Below are 19,412 nucleotides of genomic sequence, written 5' to 3'. Positions count from 1 at the left end.
AACAGAGAATTAAAAGGGGTGTGATGAACCATTTGTTGGTACAGACATGTTCATTATCTTGATGGTGGTGGTTTCACTTACTGGTATACAAGAGCCAAAGCATATCAGATCATGCACTTTAAATACGTGTGGTTTAGGGACGCCTGGGTGGCTGGGTCAGTTAAGCATCTGTCTTCAGCTCAGGTCCTAAAACTGCGGTCCTGGGATCGATCCCCACGTGGGGCTCCCTCTTCAGCGGAGAGTCTGCTTCTCCCTCTCCCTCTGCCCCTTCCCCTGCTCATGCTCTCTCTGTCTCTCAAATACATAAGTAAAGTCTTTAAAATTTTTTTTAAAAGATAAATAAATAAATACGTGTGGTTTATTGTCTGTCAACTCTACCTCGATGAAACTATTTTAAAATTGTCAAATTAAACATGGTTGGCAAGAGCGCTCCTGAGGTGGTACAGGGAATCCTATCGCCTCACCACCAGTGGGTACAGACCGTCAGGTTGTTGCTCTGTTGGTGATGCTAAGTGCTGATAACTTGGCAAGGGGCAACTGCCCGATCTTACCATTATAAAGTGCATTTTCCTTTTGCAATTAATGAATGATTTATAGAATGATACATCTGCCCTGTGCAAACACCCTCTTCCTCAGTTCCCCTTCTACAAATGTTTGCAGCACGAGTCAGCCAAGTATTTCTGTGAAGTTCCAGATACTAAATAATTTACGCTTTGTAGACCACATTGTCTCTATCTCAATTATGTGAATCTGCCATTGGACTACAGACGCAGGCATTGGCAACACAGTGATGAATGAGCATGGCGGTGGTCCAGTAAAACCTGACTTATAGGGGTGCCTGGGTGGCTCAGCCGTTAGGCGTCTACCTTCGGCTCAGGTCATGATCCCAGGGTCCTAGGATTGAGCCCCGCATCAGGCTCCCTGCTCAGCGGGAAGCCTGCTTCTCCCTCTCCCACTCCCCGCAGTTGCGTTTCCTCTCTTCCTGTGTCTCTCTCTCTCTGTCAAATAAATAAATAAAACCTTAAAAAGAAAAAAACCTTACTTACGGACACTGAAATTTCAATTTGTATAAAAATTTCATGTGTCAAGACGTATTGCTGTCCTTTGGATTTTGTCAACTATCTAAATTTTTAAAAAACATTCTCAATTCATGGGATATACAATATCAGAGAGATGGTGGGCTGGATTTGACAGGTAGAAGGAACTTTCCTGAGTCCATGTTTTAAAGAATTCAGTTATTTCCCAAGCCAATTATTTCACTGGTGTTCACCAAATGGTAATTTTCTCATTCAATTGCTCTTCTACCCATATTAACTGACATTCTTCTGTACAGAATGGCTTCTTCTCAATGAGAAATGCAAAACTCTTTCTCCTTAAAAGGCAGGATACATGTTTAATTCTCTCCCTTTAATTACAGATATGTAGAGAAAAAAATTTGTGTAACTGTCATAACCCATGGTGGGAAATGATTTTCTTTTTCTCTTTTTGTCTGTAAAATTATGGAGCCATTGATTTTTATTTATTAAACTATTAACAAAATATTTATCTATTTAATTATAATCAACCTTAATTTTTTTTTCTTCCAGTGCTCAGACTGTCCCAAATTTGGCTATTAGGAAACACCTTCAAATCTGTGTATTTTTGGTACAACTCCATTAATCTTTGACAGATTCCTTACTTTTTGGCGCATGACACATCAAGGTCCCCTTATCCTTCTGCCTAGATCTGAAATCAGCCATATCTCTAAAAGCTCTGGTTCCTTTAGTTAGGTCAATATTAGACTGAATTATACTATACCATACCATACCATATGACAATTTTCTAGCTTTCAGCCTAATACTGAGAAACCAGGGTCTGGACCCAAATGTGCTCATTGCTACTGTGTGTCATAGTTTGGGTGCCTTTCAATGGACAAAGCTAGGAAATACTTTTTATTTTTAATTGTGAATTTACACCAATATTATCAGTTCAAAATCAACAAAGAAGGTTTTCTTCCTTAATTTTATATGTGTTTTCTCTCTCCCTGAAAATCTTGACTCATTGCATCCACAGATTTGCCTATTTTATCCTACAATATACATGAGTTTCAAAATTACAATGCCAATATTACTACAGAAAATAAAACTGAATGTAATTTAAGATTTCTCTACTGTTCTTTTCAACCTGAGAATATATTCCAAGGTCGCAGATATGCCACATTTCTAGAGAATCAGAAATGCAACAAGGTCTTCAGAGTAAAAACACAGTAGTCATGACATGGCACAAACAAAGGAGCAAGGGAAGAGAACAGTAATTTCACAGAAGGTCCATGTGTGGAGGATTGTAACCAAAGACATCTTTCACTGTGGTGGTGTTTCAACAGAGGCTCCCCAGCTGAAAATAACAGACGACAAGTGCCCACTTAGTCTAGAGATGTTGGACTACCTACGTCAGACATTGCTCGGAGGTGCCCCCTGACACCCTTGCCGTCTGAGAGAGCAGTTGAGGTAGGGGGATGTGGGGAGGAGAATGGATGGAGGTGGTTAGTGGGAAGGAAGAATTTCTTAGCGGAGAGTTGTCAGGACACTGGTGTCACCCGTCACCCCCATGGAGGAGGAGAGGTGGTCCTTACCCCCACAGTTCTAGACAAGCAAGCGGACTCTAGCCTCAAGACCAAAGCAGGAAGTAATGCCAGAGGGAGTGGTAGGACCCAGAGGAATGTGAGGAAGCTTTGACAGAATAGCTGAGAGGGGATTATCCCCTCTGCTTCTACCCACACCCCAAAAGCTGAACAAAGGAGTGAGCAATGTGAGACCTGAGAGAGCTTTCCTGGCTGCGATCCTTTTCTGGCTCCTCCAGTCACTCCTGTGGGATAAGCCTGGGTGGTGAGGCCAGTCGTCAGCATCCTGCCCCACTCTCCACCTCTCCTTCTGCCCTTCCTGCTTTGTGCAGCTTCTCTCGGATTCTTAAAACTGTGTGTCCAGGGAAGGGAGGAGGCCGCTATGACCTGCCATGAGAAGAGCTCTGCGCTCGCTCTGCTCCCTTCAGTGAGGGATTTGGTGGCTATTCCCAGGGTACTCCTCACAAACCTTAGCACATTCCCTCTGGCTGCAGAGCCCAAGGCTCCACACTCTGACTGACTGAGACCTTGAAGCAAGGGGGACATCATTCACAGAAACAAACACTGGATGTCAGGAGCCCAGAGGAGTCACTGGTCTTGTCCAGATGTGGTATGTGGCCCCCCTTCTCGCACCCAGCCCTTCAGATGTGTTGTTTCTCTTGCTTGTAACCTCCCACCTGTTCCACCACACCCTCCGCTCTGCCCCTGTTTCCCCAGGATACCCCCCCGCCACCAGACATGTACAGCCCACCAGCGCCAGCCCGCACTTTGAGCTCACACTTCTGACCCTGCTGCACTTCTGGAGAGTCTGCCCAGATCACACACCTCTCTGACGCGTTTTCTTGAATCATCTTCGGTTCGTTTTGTGGGTTCTCTGGGTTTGCAGTGCCTGCCCTGGTGTCTTTTGCCGACTCTGCCAGCTCCAGGATCTTTTACATTAGAAGCTCCAGGTCGATAGCTTCCAACATTAAAAAAAAAAAGAAATAAAGAAAAAAAAAAAGAAAAGGAACATTTGTGTATGTTTGGGAAACCACATAATAAAAAGTAAATAAATGTGAGGTCCTCAGAAGTTTAACCCTGGCTCAGACTCCCCCACCCTCGCCTTGCCCCACACCTCATGAGTCACTCACGGCCATGTGGCAAGATTACTAAGTCTAATTAAGTAATGCAGCTGAAAAACCACTTCCAAATACAGTCCATTGTGCTTTCTCTTGATGTAGGTGTTCCTAAAAATCACCAGACTAAGCAAAATTAAACAGCTCAGGGCCAGGGGAGTCAATGTGATTTCCGCACGATTTTAAATGCCATCAGTGACACCAAGACTTCTTCCAAGAAAGAAGATGGGACCTGAATAAAAACAGGGATGGTTAGAACATGTGAAGTGGTTCATAAATAACAGAAAACATGACAGTGAATAGGGCACTTTCCCTTGAGAAGGACCCTGAGGTGTACTTGTAGAGGAGGCTCGGAAGGGTTGTGGCATGTCTGTGATCCTGAACAGTGGAAAGAGCATTATTTGAAATTGATCAGAAAGAGGGAGCACCCTTGATGATGGGTGGGTTTATCGCCCTTGGTTTCCCTTGGCACCAAATATCAGAGGTAACCTTCTGTAACCTTAAATCCTGAGACATGTTTTTCTGCCTTTGAGATTCAGGTCCCTTGCAGCATGTGTTTCTGATAAATACTGGTTTCATCAAAAGGGAAAATCGAATCCAACATTATAGACTTCTTTTACAATTTTCTATCACCGTTTCTAATTTTTCTCATCTGCACTCAGTGCTTTGGAAATTGTAGCAATGCTTGCTTGAAACCACGAAATGAGCCGTTCCTGGCACTGGGACGGAGTCACTTCTGCAGGACTCGGCAATTGCCGTTAAGATCTTCGTATATAAATAATGCTTTCCTCACCGCTGGGACTCTTTGGGGTTTGGAGCAAGCGGGCTTAGACATGTTTGGGATGTTGGATGAATATTTGTTTGCTGTAATATCGAAGAGCTCGCATGTGCAAAAACATCACAAAGGATCACCTTCTGAGAGAGTGCACGTGGTGAACCGAGGTAGCTAGTAGCTGAGGTGTGAGCGCGTGTGTGTTCATGTGCACGTGTGCACACGTGTGCACGTGTTTTGTGTGTTCCTACCCAACTCAGTTCAGCTGGGTGCAGATCACTGTTCATAGGCAAACACAGAATGCGTGTAATTTTCCATTGTTCCCTAATCTATCAATTGCTTTGAAACAAATTCACAAGTGCCATAGCTGAACCCACTGTAAGTGAAAATGACTGTTCCCACAGAGCTTTCCTTTCTACTGAACACCATGGTGTGTCATTGCACTGGAGTATTTATTGATTTTGATCTCCTTTATTTCATAAACACAATACTCCTGAATATGGGTTTCATTAACCAGAAAAAAATAGACATTAAAAATCTTTTTAAAAATGGGGGCATCTGGCTGCTTCAGTTGGTAGAGCATGTGATTCTCTTTTTGTTTTTTGGGGGGTTTTGGGTGGGTTTTGGCTTTGTTTGTTTGTTTGGAGAGAGAGAAGGCAGGGGGAGGAGCAGAGAGAGAGGGAGAGGGAGAATCTTAAGCAGGCTCCATACCCCTCACGTAGCCCAACAGGGACGGGGCTCTATCTCAGGACCTTGAGGTCCTGATCTGAGCTGAAGTCAAGAGTTGAACACTTCACTGACTGAGCCACCCAGATGCCCCCTAGAGCATGCGATTCTTGGTCTCAGGGTCATGAGTTCAAGGCCCATGTTAGGCATAGCTTACTTAAAAAGAAAAAAAAAAAACTAAAAACCCACAACTTTAAAAAGTGGAGAAGAGCATGAGAAGAGGAGGAGGAGGAGGGAAGGGAGGAGAAACACCAAAGGAGAAGCTGCATCTCCTCTGGAAGCTGGTACACGTTTGGGGGGGCGAGGGAGCGTGTATTTATACACCCTTCTTAACATATCTAGGCTTAATTCCAGAAAGTCCCTAGAAGCTTGGAAAATGTTCTTCATATCAATAGTGCCCACATTAAAGATATTAAAGACTACATCAGTAGTGTCTGGAATACGTTCATTTGTATCAGGCTAAGAATTCTTCTAAAGTCATATTTGATTTTAGCCCTCAAGTTACCAACTCAGTAAGTAGAGAGCAGAGACAGAACCTAAGTGGCTCCAGAGAAAAACCAGCCGCCCAGGACAGAATCCAGCCCTTAGGAAATGCTGTCTCCTTCCTGCAGAGGACACACTGGGGAATGCTTGGCCCAGAACCTCGTGACCCACCCATGCACTGGCCTTCCAGGCTGACAGGTGCACAGATGTGGCTAGGCTCAGTGACTCTCTTCTGGGGCTGCTTTCTATCTCAGAAAACAGCACCAGCTGCCCTCAGAGTGGAAGGTGCAGGAGTGGAAAGCTGCCCACCTCCGGATGTCCATTTCCATCAGATGCTTCCCCTCTGCTGTCTCAGATTCCCTCACCAGCCCCCCACTCTGTAAACTGCCTCCGTGTTGTTATGCTAATTACACTGGTTCCACACTCTGCCTGAAGATGGAGGGAAAACCTGCAGCTCAGAGGAGCCCCTGGCTGGCTCAGTCAGGGGAACCTGCAACCCTTGATCTCAAGGTTGTGGGTTTGAGCTCCACACTGGGTGTCAAGATTATTTAAAAATAAAATCTTAAATAAGAAAAAAAAAGGCAGCTCAGGTGAATTTGTCTCCAGAAGCCCCATGGTGGTCACAACAGCAAGGGACAGGGCATGGAGGAGAAAGGGGAGCCCTGGTGTAATGAGATAACCCGACACAGTGTGTGAGGTAGACACATGGGGGAGAGCCACAGAGAGGGAGAGCAGACAACTACGGAGTGCCTACTGCAGGCCAGGCCGAATGTCCAGCACTGGGAATCAAATAGGGAGCCCGGCAGACCCAATCCCCCTCATAAGAGCCAGCAGCTGGGCTAGGGGGCCCTGGGAAAACGCAGGTGAGCAGCGACAGGGTGGGGCAGGGTGATTCCTGTACCTCAGGGGGGCCAAAGTGTCTAAGTCCTCCGAGCAAGACTTCCTGAGAGCACCCACTTAGGGGAACGAGGGTGGGTTTGCTCCGCCTCTCCATTCCCAGAATTCACAGACTGCCTGCCTCTTGCCAGGTCATAGGAGAGCATCCGGTCAGTCATCACAGAACTTCTGGATGGTGAGACAGCAGAGTGCACAGGATGGGCCAGGAAAAACCCGGAAGAAGCTGGCAGGTGGAAAGTCTCAGGGTGTGGGGCAGATGGGAACCGCTCACCAGTGAAGGATGGCTGACTGTCCAACGTGACCTAGCCACACATTTCAATACTGTGCAATGGTTTAAGAAAAGCTGCTCTGAGTTCTTACAACAGGAAAAATGTTATAATAGAGTATTAAGTCTTAGGTCAAGAAATAAAATTGTATTATATTCACACACATTTACACATGAAGACCTGGTTATCATAAGGCTACTTAGCACTGTGAATTATTTTTTTCCCTTGACATTGGAGTCATTCATTCATTCATTCATTATTGAGTATCTATTAGGTACTAGGTTCTAGGGATACGAGAAAACCGCCTCAGCCCTCAAGGACCTCCTAGCCTTCTGGGAGAGCTAGGAAAGGTAACAGGTGATTATAATAGTACAGCTGGGACACCACTGACAGGTGTAAGAGAAGGATGTGTTCTTCAATTTCGGATTGCTTGTGTTTATAAAAACACAAGCACTTCCTTTTGCCAAACTCTACATCTCTACTTTAGAACTAGAATTCAGAATTCTCTACTTCACACTCGTGTGTGCTCCTCCCAGGGCTGACATCTGGCTGTTGTCACCCCAGGCTGGGTAGGCCAAAGGTTTGGGCATCTGGAAGCTAAGAGGAAAGCCCGGGTTGGTTCTGCAAATAGCACATGTGGCCGGGAGTCAACATTCTTCTTCCCAAATCGGCAGTGCTCACCCAACATGCAGTCTGACACGTCACGGAGAAGCCCACTGTGCTCCGCCAATCCCCCGCACTGGCAACTGTGGAGAGAGAACATGGCAAAATAGTAAAAAGCCAACGATGGAGAAGCAACTCTCAGCCAAATAAATAAATAAATAAATAAAATCTTTAGGGGCACCTGGGTGGCTCAGTCAATTAAGCATCTGACTCAATTTTGTCTCAGGTCATGGTTTCAGGGTCCTGAGATGGAGCCCCTATGACAGGCTCTGTGCTCAGTGGGGAGCCTGCTTGAGATTCACTCTCTCTCTGTCCCCCCCCCAAATTTTTTTTAAATCTTTAAAAAAATAAATAAAACATTTTTCAAAAGGGGTGTCTGGGTGGCTCAGTGGGTTAAAGCTCTGCCTTTGGCTCAAGTTATAATCCCAGGGTCCTGAGATCAAGCTCTGCATTGGGCTCTCTGCTCAGCAAGGAGTCCGCTTCCCTTCCTCTCTCCCTGCCTGCCTCTCTGCCTACTTGTGATCTCTGTCTGTCAAATAAATAAATAGAATCTTTAAAAATAAATAAATAATTTTTTAAAAAAAGAAGCCCCTGTCTTCCTCCTTCGTATTTATTTCTGCAGCAACAACCTTAAATTATGCGAGTTGAAAGTCACTTCCTGCCTAAGCCGAGGCCACCCTTTACTACAAGGTCTCAGTACAAAGTCGTCCCTTGTTTGCACCTCCGGTCCCTGGAGGTGCCTGGACCCTCACCTCTCCACCAAGAGGGGTTGTTGCCCCTAATAGAGGTTAGAGCAGAGTGGGTCTGTCCAGCCACAAAGGTGGTTTTCTGGCAGGGGGGCTGTTCGGTCCCCTGTGGGCAGACCCCAAAGGGCCACAGCAGTCTTTCAGCTTGCAGTTCTCCTCTCCTTGATGGCAGGAGCTTGCCATCAACTCTGCGGACTAGAGGGGCTTCTCAAGCACAGACCTTAGCATTGGCAAATAAATGACTAACCTATGCAACCAAAACAGACATCAGGCCCTGACCCAAGAGTAGACCATCTCTTCTTCCTTTGTTCTGCAAGTGCCTTTCAGCAGCGAATGCCAACTTTAGCTACCTCTCTCAAACAGAGCATCATCAGCCAATAAGGAACAGAAACTTCCAAGGCTAACTCAGCACCCCCATACTCCACCACCCCACCCCAGGGCCTTGGCACAGCTCTGCCTTGAAGAGACTGGAGTTCTGTTTGCAGCCTGGAGGCAGATCACCCCACCCACCGGGCCCCCTAGATATCCTGAGGCTGCCCATCCACCCCTCCCGTGTTCAAGGAAGGCCTTGGACCATGAGCCCATAATTCCTCCCTTGTAAGTCCTACCCCAGGGCTGTCACATCCAGCAGGCTGGTCCCAGAGCTCTGGCCCTCCCCCATTATCCCTCTCTCCACCGCCCCCTATCTCAGCCATTTTTCTCAATATACCCACGATCCTGTGCCCTCATCATCCCAAACTTTGGATTCTGCCTAGCTGGCAATTTTCCAAAACTTTAAACACTCATTCCAGCAGCAGGCACCACACTTGCTCTTTGACGGCACTCACTAGCCTGTCTTTCTGTGCTCTTCATGGTGATCCTTCCTTCCTGGGTGTTCCTGGGAAGCCCATACTTGAACCAGTGCCACCAACTGCCCCACTCCCTGTCCTCCTTGCAAACCTACCTGGCCAAAGACATGGTGGGCTCTCTGTGCCATGCTCTCTCTTTCTCTCTCTCTTTTACACAGACACAGGCTTAAACTATCAGAGAGTGTTCCCCAGGCATGAGTTTGGTGTCACTACAAATCTGTGGCCTGTAGCCCCCAGCGACCTCGGTGCTGCTGGCAGTTCTTCTCCGGGTCTCGAGTCCCTTTTCTAATTCTCTCAGAAGTGATTTCACACTCTCTTTAATCTCCCTGTGGGCGCTTTCCTACCAGTACCCGCCCCTACTCCTCACCCATGACTCCTTTCCCACACTTCCCCGGATCCCAGTGCCCCCCACTCCTCCTCCAAGTGATAGGCTCCCTGCTGCCACCCACCTCATGCCCCCACTTGCACCTGGGATCCCTCCAAGCCCATTCTTGAAGGATTGTGGTCCTCTCAGTAATGGCCCCCAAAGGTGACAAGTCCGGATCCCTAGAAGTTGTCAATCTGACCTAGCTGGAAGGAGGTCTTTTCAGAAGTGACTCCATGAAGGATTCTGAGGTGAGGAGACTTTTTTTGGGTACCCGGTGGGGCCTAAATGTCAGCATGTGTCCTTGTAAGATAAAGGCCAGGGGAAAGTTCACAGAGAGACGAGAGGAGGCCATGGGACCCAGGCAGCAGAGTTTGGAGATATGTGACCCCAAGCCAAAGAACACCTGGAGTTTCCAGGAACCAAAGAAACAAAAACCAGATTGCCCTCTAGAACCTCCACTAGACAGAGCATGGCCTCACCAGCAGCACCTTGATTTCAGACTTCTAGCCTAGTGTCCTAGTCAGGACACTGGGACATAGGAGGAAAGGCCGGCAGGACTGGGACTGAGGAAGGAGAAAGTCCAGTCCGTACCCAGCATGCACCACGTTCTGCTGGGGCTCAGCCCTGGAATGCAAAGAGGAACAAGAGCCAGGCACTGCTGACTGGCACCCCACAGCCCGGGGCACAGTGCCTGTGCAGGGAAGCAGACAGGAAGGGATCAAATGTGCAAGGAAGTGGGCAGGAAGGGATCAGACGTGCCTAAAGGAGATCTCTGAGTAGAAAGGCCTTTGACAGGTGTTTGGGCTTTTCAAGACTGCCAGGAACGTGTCACTTTAGGCAAGCAAGGGGTTCTTCTCTGTAGCTTCTCTGGAAAGCTGGAAAAAGAACAACAGAATGAAAAAGACCCAAGGAGTCATAGGAAATAGGCGGAGTGGAAATAATAGGGAGATCACAATGGGTGAGAGGCACTGGGTTCTAACCCTCCGTTCTGCTCCTCACGAGTGAGAGGGAGAATTCTCCAGGCTCAGACTGTCTCAGCCATGAGAAGATCTGTCTTGATTAGGAATAAGCCCAAGGAGCAAAGGGCCTGATGCTGAAGGGGCCGTCACTGGAGGTGGCTTCAGTGTCACCAGAGTCAAGAAGGTCCTCAGGCTCTACTTCTGTACTGTTTGGTATGGGCACTGGGCGCTCCAAGCATTCAACTTCAAACTTGCAAGTGACCGACTTCAATGCTGCCTCAGAGTCATCCCCAACAGAGATGTAGTGAACTAGCTCAGCCACACAGATCACAACTCAGGAGAAATCCGGCCCAAAAAAGGTGGAGTCCATTGGTACCAAAGGACAGCAGGCATTTTTGCTGTTCTCCCTAGGGCTTCTTTCAGAATTAAGGAAGTATTTCAGCTTTTACCAGCTCCACGGATTTACGTTGGTCTGATTAACACTGATATTCACCAATGAACATTCAATATGAATTTTTAGCTAGAGGCAGCGACCTTAATGGTGGATCATAAACACGTTGGGGAAAGGAGCAGATCTCCATACACTGTATGTCAGAAGTCAGTGGACGTTGGAGGCAGGTGCTTCCTACCTCTCTTCAAAGATGGAGTTGCTGCAGCCCCGTCCAAGCCTATACCACAGGCTGCCCATCCTGGAAGCAAGCACTTACCCCTCCTCTCTATCACTTCACACCCCACCTTGGGTCCCAAGTGGGGTATATGACCTACAGGGGAGAATTTAGTTCTATGTGGCTGGGAAAAACACAGAAGGAACGTCATGGAATGTTCTACTTAATGGACCTGTGAACCTTCACAGCCTGTTTTTCTGCCCTTTTCTGTTTTATAGGCTTCTGTCAAAACTCTCTCCTGCTGTCACCACCTGCAGCCCTCAGGCCTGGACATGCCTTCTAACATTTCCCCTGCCCTGTTTGTACAGGTCCCTTGCACACTGGTCCCTGCTTATCCCCAACAAAGGCCAAAACAGGTTCTTGTGATTTTATGTCAGCCTGAGGAGTGTAGGTACTTCCCCTATAAATTCAAGACAGAGAATAAGGCCTAAGGCTGACTGTTAACCTGCCAAATGATTTCTAGCTATAGACAAGAGGCATGCAGGCTTAGTCTCTTCTCCAAGAACTCCGTCTTGCAAATATGACGGAGTGATAGCAAGGGGACAGGTGGAGAAAGAAAGTGACAGAGTGCACAGTGAAAGGGAATCTGGGGCCTTGGGTGGAGGTGAGATTTTGAAATCATGTCTGTAGGTTCAGAAAGAAAATATATGCTTATTCTTCTCCTTCCCAAAGATTGTTTACTGAGCCGACAAGCATGCCTGGCCATTGAGACCAAAGCACAGGAAGCCTGACAGAGGTAATGCATTTGAGGGACTTTAAGCTCTAGATTGGATTTAAGGTACATGAAGCTTACTTACCCTAGATGGCGGGTTCGCACTGCCAACGTGAAGATCACGTGGACATTAAAAGAGCCTCACCTGTGGTTATATGCATCGTACTTAGTCCTATGTGCGTCCAAGTTCATGGTTTATTCATTCATTCAACAAACAACTCCGAGCACTTATTATGGATTGGGTAGATGAACAAAACACAATCTCTGTCCTTAGGAGCTCATTAGGCTACGAAAATGTGAAACACATTCTCTTATGACAGACATAATGTGATGGGGATAAGAATTGAAGAGTGCTCAGGGGCTCCAGCCTGTTGGTCAGAGGGCTCCAGGAAGATGGAACCAGTGGGACATCATATATATTATAGGAGTACTGGGTAGAGAGAGATAGGCCTGTTATAAGGCATTGCCTTGAGTGATTCTAGAAGCTGAGAAGGACCAAGATCTACAGTGGGCAAGCTGGAGACCCAGGAGAGCTAACAGTATAATTTCTAGTCCGAGTCTAAGTCCAAGGGCAGAAGAAGACTAATGACCCAACTCAAAGGCAGGCAGAGATACCAAATTCCCTTTTTCAGCCTGTTTGTCTAGTTAGGCCTTTCGTGGATTAGACGAGGACCACCACATTGGGAGGGCCATTTGCTTTATTCCATCCACTGATTCACATGTTAATCTGATCCTGACCCTTTTCTAGAAGGCCAACTCCCTCACAGTAATGCCCAGAATGATGCTTAATCTAATGTCCGGGCATCCCATGGGCCCATCAAGTTGACAAATAAAATTAACCATCACAGGTAGGCAGAAAGGATAGAGCCTATAAAGCCAGCAAAGGGGAGGCTAGAGGAACAGGAGGAAATTAAAAGAAGGTGGTAGGAGGGAAGTCACAGGGAGGGAGCCCTTCAATAAGGAAAGAGTGGCCAACAGGGATGGAATCTTCAAGAAGGCAAGTACAGTAGAGACAGAGATGGACGCTGGGTAGGGTGTAAGGTTATTGGTGGAGAGGGGATGGGGATGGGGCAGAATAGAGGTTATAGCAGGTTGTGGAATAAAAGGAAATGAAGTGGACACAGAGAACCCAAACAAATTTTTCTAGAAGTTTAGTGGTAGGGGGTAGAAAGAAGAGGAGGTGGAAGGGAATGGGCTCCAAGAAGAGGGTTTAGTTTTCGGTTCTTTTTCCTGAGAGACTTGCATATATTTCTTTGTGATGGGAAGGACCTGTAAGGGAGGGAAAGGCTGAAGACAGAGCCAGGCCAGGAGGATAGACCCTCAGACTGGTAAGCTGTGCCTCTTCCTTTCTCACCAATCAGAAACGGGAAGGACGGGAAGAAGCAGAGGGAAAGCCATGGGATTTGGTGGTGGGAGCCCAAGGACACTCCCATCTGACCCACGGCCATTATGTCCTGCCAAGGAGGCTGGGTCTACCCAGGTCCACTTCCAGCAGTTGGAGATCAGGTTAGTGACATAGCCTCTCTCTGCCTGTTTCCCCATCTAAAATATGGGACAATGATACCAACCTCAGAGGGTTATCGTGAGAATTCATTAAAACCCTGCATTTAAGCATGTTCAGTAAATGTTGGCTACTGTGCCCAGTAATTATTACCATGAACGCTATTATTAGTATAGCTATCTTTAGTTGTAAGAATTAATTATCAAGTCTATTCTCTTGGTCTCCCTGGGTTTTCCTTTTCAGTTTTTAGAGACAAAAAAAGGTAGAGCCAGTTGTTCCCTGGTGCCATGCCCTCAGCCTAGAGGATCAGCCCACACCCACCCTTGTCCAAAGCAACCAGCTCTTCTGCAGGGCTACCCTCTTCTGCCGAGAGCAGCGTGACGCATCTCACGACTGCAGTACTTAAAGAAGAGAGGACACTTATTGGTTGGGTGTACAGCTGAGCAGATCTGGAAGGTTTTCACTTGAGAAGGGCGCATACGCATATGATCTGCTGGACACTCACGCTCAGATGGGAGCTGAGACACTTCAGGTCGGCTCCATTCCAGCCCCGTGGGTAAGTCTGGATTCTAGTGTATCCCTGCCTCCGGTCTACTGGGGAGCCTGCCTCTTGGTTAAAATGTTTAGGTTCCACTCACTTCATAGTAACAGGCTGGGACCTTCTGAGTCCCACTCATGTCCTGAATGCCATCCCATCCCAAGGCATCCAGAACAGAGGCACGGCCAATGAGGGCTGAGTCACTCCACTGTCATGAATGCCTTCCCATTTTCAAATATCTTCTTCTAAAAATACAGTCTGTAAACGCATCACCACATGGAAACAAGAGACGGGAGCCTGGAAAGTTCAATCTCAGAGCCTGAAACTTCCTCTAAACCAGCTACAAAGCCCAAACACATTTTTGACCTTCTAGAAAAGTGTCAGTGTGGAGCGGAGGCCTGTGTTCTGAACCTCACTGACTACAAGAATTTCCTCCTTCTGGCCAGCATATTTTCAAGAGCCCCTAAGTTTCCAGCATTGATGCGATTTCCTCACAGGAGACCTGCGTGCATCTTTTCCGTGTCCCTCTCTGCCTTCGAGGTCCCTCAGGGTGGCTCTCTAAAGTGGCCCACCCCAGACTCATTTGGGGAGGCTCTCCTGCCGTGTGTTCTGGAAAAAGGGAGTGGGCCTGTCTAGGAAAGATTCCTCTCAGTTAGCATGAGTTCTGAGTCACATCCTGAGACGGCTGACGGGGAACCAAATTTCTCCATTGCAGTTCGTTTCTGAGGAACTCCAATCTAGAGTGAGTGACCATACCTCTCAGCTGGCCCAGGATGGTCTGGGTTTCTGGTGGTTGTTCAGTGCGCATATTAACAGCACTCCTTGCCATTCTCAAGTGCTCTACTTTGGCAACAACTTTACATGGCTATCCTCGGTCTAGCTGATGGCTGTGACACTTTTGAACTTCTAGAGCCCCGTGGCATTGGCAGTTGGTTTATTCTTGAGTTTTCCCCTGGGCTGAAGCCTAATGAAGATCTTGTCACTTTGAGGAGAAAGAATAAGGGACATTTGGAGGCATAAAACTCATTTCATACCACCTTCACACTGGAGAGATCTCAGCCGCTTTCGGATGGCATCTCCCAGTCATAAGTCTTTCTAGTTCGTAGGACCAGAGGACTTTTCCAGAGCAAGAAATGTCTATTTCAGAGGGTTCTAGCTTTTGAGGAGAGAGAGGGGTCTGAGGGATTAAGAAGCCTTAGTATCTTGCTCTCCCCTGCTAACTGGCTGAGGCCTTCCTGGTCAACTCAGGCCCCCAGAGAGCAACTTGGGCCTTTCAAGGATGGGAGATTTTGTCCAGTGTCCCTTGAACAGGGACCAGGAACCTCAAAGAGAAGAGTCTGAATGGACCCCAGTGTCTGCACACAGTAGGCACTTCATAAGTACCTGCTGACTAGACTGAGAAGGTGGTTCTTGTCCATGTTGTGTGTGTGTGTGTGTGTGTGCGTGCGTGCATGCACAATTGAGTGAGTGAGTGTGTGGGGGGACTGGGCTTTTTGTCAGGGAGGTGCCCCCCATCCTTGGGAGGGAACCCTAGAAAATGACCCATAAGGACGACATGACCTTGAGATGGAGAGTGACAAAGAGCAACCGAGGTTTCAATCTATGGCTGACAAGCCCGCTCATCATAATTTCCCAGAATGAAAACATAGGGAGCACATTAAGAAAGCTTTCCCAGTTTGCGGTACTCAGTACCTGTCACTCCAAGGACAGAAGGCGTCCCGGGCCCAAGTCCTAGACAAAGCCACAGAGGACATCCAGGAAATGTGAAGGAAAAACCACACACACCAGGAAGACACTGATGACCTCACAGCAGGATGTTCCTCTGGAGCAACAAGTCCATGCACTGGAGACGGTGAGGTGCAGTACCCAACTTGGCCAACCACCCCTCCTCAGACAACAGCTTCTACCCCAGTGCCAAGGGCAGTGCCATCTCTGTCTTTGCCCAAGGCTCTGACTCTGGTTTGGGGGCAGGCACGGAGCCCCAGAGCAGGGAGGAGCTGCAGATGGAGACAGCTAAGCTCCAGCTAAGGACCATCTCCTCCATGGTCCCAGTCACCTGTCAGCTCCTCCCTAGAATCCTCCCATCATTTAAGAGACTTTTTTCCCCCTCTTTTTTCTCAAACTTGATCTTCACTTGGAAGCTCTTGGACAACAGCTCTCATTCTCCTTCCCCATCTCAACAATTTTTTTTTTTTATGTTTCCCTGCAAGGATTCTCTGTCCCCACCAGGAATTTTTAAACCAAGACACCCCAACTTGGCAGCTTTTGTTTTGGAGGACAGATGGCCGGGCCTCCGACCGGCTGCCAGCTCCTCCACTGCCGCCCCCCTCCTCACCCCCGGCACATGCCCCAAGGACTCCTGCCCCTAACAGGCCTTTCCTCCAGGGGCCCCCCTCACCTCCGTTTGATAGACTTGGTGAATCTGTGGACTGCTCTACTTTAAGAAGATGACTGGTTTGGAGTCATCAGAATTAATCCCCCTATTTTTTGAGGATTTTTTTTTCTTCTAAAAAGCTATTTACCTTCCTATTGAAAGGCCAGATCCTTGAAGAATTCTGTGGTATAAAAACAAATGGGGACAGAGTTGCAGCACTGTCATCGGCCTGTTTCACTCCTGCTTCTCTCAGCCAGCCTCGGGGTGGTGCATGACACTCGTGTGGTATGTGTGGGGGACAGCAGGCAGCAGTGAAATGGTAGCCGCCAAGGGAGGGTAAGGGGTGGGACAAGGAGGGAGGATCAGGTCAGGGAGAGGTTTTGGATTAGGGGCCAGTGACAATGTTTTGATATACTTTCCTGCTACTGAAACTTGTATCTGAGTGACTTGTCTCTATTTCTGATGATGTCGGTATTGCAAAGTGGCAAATTCATAAAGCAATGATCAGATTTTCATTTCTTTCCTTGTGCATTTCTAAGAAACAGAGCTAACTGATTTTGTATGTAAATACTAAGAGCAATTGACCGGATACTAAACCTGTCCCCCAGAGCAGACCCCTCCCCACCCTCACCCCACTCCCCTGCTACCTGTCCTGGAACCCGATCCCAGTGTGTGACCAGCCCTGAGGCTGGCTTCTGTCAGCAGATCCCGGTGAAGGGGTTTTTGTGTGTAGGCCATATTTCTTTGTCTTTTTCCTACTCCATTCCTGGCATTTGCTGATTTCCAGCATGTACTGTGTAGTCTCAGTCCATGTTTGATTCCCTCACGTGGAAGTAAAAGGTACGTTGTACATACTGCCCAAGAACTGTCTTGCAAGTTAAGTCTTTCCCCTTTTCTATAAGACTATAAATAAAAACTTATTTTATCCTTTAAAAAAAATTTTTGTTGATTGGATAAGTACGTCCACAAAGAAGAGAATGACAAATTCAGAAATATCTGGAGTTCTATTGTGGGCTGGCAGGAAGTACATCCTCGCACACACCTGAGAGCACTCAGGCTCTCCCACTGGCCACAAACCCCCCGGAGCTGCAGGGTGAACAGATGAAGACGCCGTGTATGCACACAGCTGAGTTTCCATGTTCCGATCCCCAGTCTAGCAGGTGTTCTGATGGGAAGGCTGTCCTCAAGGCTGTACTCCTCCTCCGTTGCCTCATTCCAGTGCCCTCAAGGCACTGAACTGAGGATCCCTCAACTTCCTTGAGCACAGAGGGGCTGGGTGGTTCACTGGGGAGTAAGCCTTATTTTTCCCTCTCCAGCCCTCTTTGGTCTACTTGTATCAGCTTCACTTTGCCTTGGGCTCCCTTTCTCCCAAGATCCTGGAGGCTACAAGGTTAGAAGTCCAAAATAGACTTTAACGCAAAAAGCATCAACAGAGACAACTAAGGTCATTTCCTAGTGAAAAAATAACATTTGGACAATTTCCCATCTGGGGCTGTGGTTCAGTGTCATTGGCAAAGCATAATGCTCTTAGAAACATTCTTGAACCTCCAAACTGTTTTGAATACAATCAATTCACCAAGAAGATAGAACAATTTTATGTATCTAATAACATAGCTTCAAATCTAAAAGCAGAAGAACCCCAACAAAACACACATGGTAAACAGACAAATCCACAAACATAGTGGGAGGTTTGACACATTTCTCTCAGGAATTAACAGAGAAGAAACAGCAAGGACAGAGACTTGGACAACCCAAGTCATCTTTCTGGAAAACAGTTCGGCACTATCTCTAAGATTATGGATATATGAACCCAGAACTTCCAATTCTACGTGCACACTGCAGAGAAACCTGGGCACATGTGCACCATGACTCCCACATGAGTCCTCCCCCTACCCCTAGGTAGCCTAGGGCACAGTAGCAGACTACAGGTCTGGCTGGGAAGACTTCAGACTCTGGCTACTCCCCAGTGTGCAGGCCTTTCCTGGGATGCCTATTTGAAAGTTTCTAGTGTGGGCTAGGAGGGAATGTCCACTTAGCCCGTTTTGACTCTGGGCCTTAGGCCTGCCTCCAGCCCAGGAAGGAGGCACACTCCACATGGGCCAACACTAGGTTATAAGGGTCTACATTGGGCTTTGTTGTCATCAAAAGCACATGTTTGCCTTTACCTCTCTTTGTTGGGCACCTCAAAAGGAGGAAGGGCTGTGTTGGGGCAGAATTCAAGCCTGAAGATCAACCCCCTCTTTCATCTGTTCCCAAAGGCCAGTCAGTACCTAGGGGTAGAGGCAAAAATGGTGAAAAATTAAGGCCAGACCAGGTCTTTAGGGTAAAATTTCAGAACCAGGCTCCATCCATTCCCCAGCCAGAAAGATCCGATCCTCAAAAGTGACCCCGTACCTGGACATTTCCAGTCCATTCTGGGGGCCCAGCCAGGTCCAAAGGCTGCCAGGAACTTCTTTCTCTCCAGTCAGATTCTGATGCCTATATATAAAATAGATTCCCATAAACAGACATTTTTCAAAAGCTTAAAAACCACGGAGAATCTACCTAAAGCCTGAGAAATGTAAGTCTTGAGCTTATTTTCCCTCTGACATGGGAACCCTGCCCAGTAGCATTCCCTAACAGTGACTGCCAAAAATGGGCAAGATTAGCCCCCTTGGGCAGCAGGCCATCTCCCTGATACTCTGCAGACCCCACTGCAGGCACCCAGATCCCTCCCTCTCCCCTCCAGTCAAGTCTGTTGCAAAGACAAACAAAAGCAGGCTTCTGTGGGCTTCCTGAGTCAGTCCTCCCCATAGGAGGGAGAAGAAAACCGGAAGAGCAGAAGACAATAAGGAAATAGCTCCTAAGTCAGGCCAACTGCTTCCGATGGTGAAGGAAGCCAAGTTCCGCCTGGTTGTCTCCCAGCCGTAAACAAAGCCATCTCTGCTAATTCTCTGGAAGCTCTGCCTCCCCGCAGAGGACTCTGGGAGGCCTGCGGGGCCACTTCCAGGTTCCTTCCCGACAGCCTCTTACCTGCCCCTCTCCGGGGCCCTTCTCTCTCCAGCCCTTGTCTTTCCTGCCCTTTCCCTTCAAGCCACTCGAAAGGGCTCAGACTCCCCGGCGCTCCTTGCAGTGGCTTCTGGCCCCTGGTTCCCCCGAGGCTTTTCCCCTGGCCTCACTGGGCCTCCAGAGCACCTTCCAG

The 19,412-nt window shown here is 47.8% G+C and overlaps 1 pseudogene; it reads left to right on the top strand.

The window, feature by feature from the left end:
* LOC122907424 overlaps window positions 1-16,226 on the top strand; it is a 29,729-nt pseudogene extending 13,503 nt beyond the window's left edge.
* Window positions 16,227-19,412: the final 3,186 nt, after the last annotated feature.

This window comes from Neovison vison, chromosome 5 (genome assembly GCF_020171115.1).
Source record: "Neovison vison isolate M4711 chromosome 5, ASM_NN_V1, whole genome shotgun sequence".
Classification (NCBI taxonomy): domain Eukaryota; kingdom Metazoa; phylum Chordata; class Mammalia; order Carnivora; family Mustelidae; genus Neogale; species Neogale vison.
This window is presented reverse-complemented; position numbering and strand designations above follow the sequence as displayed.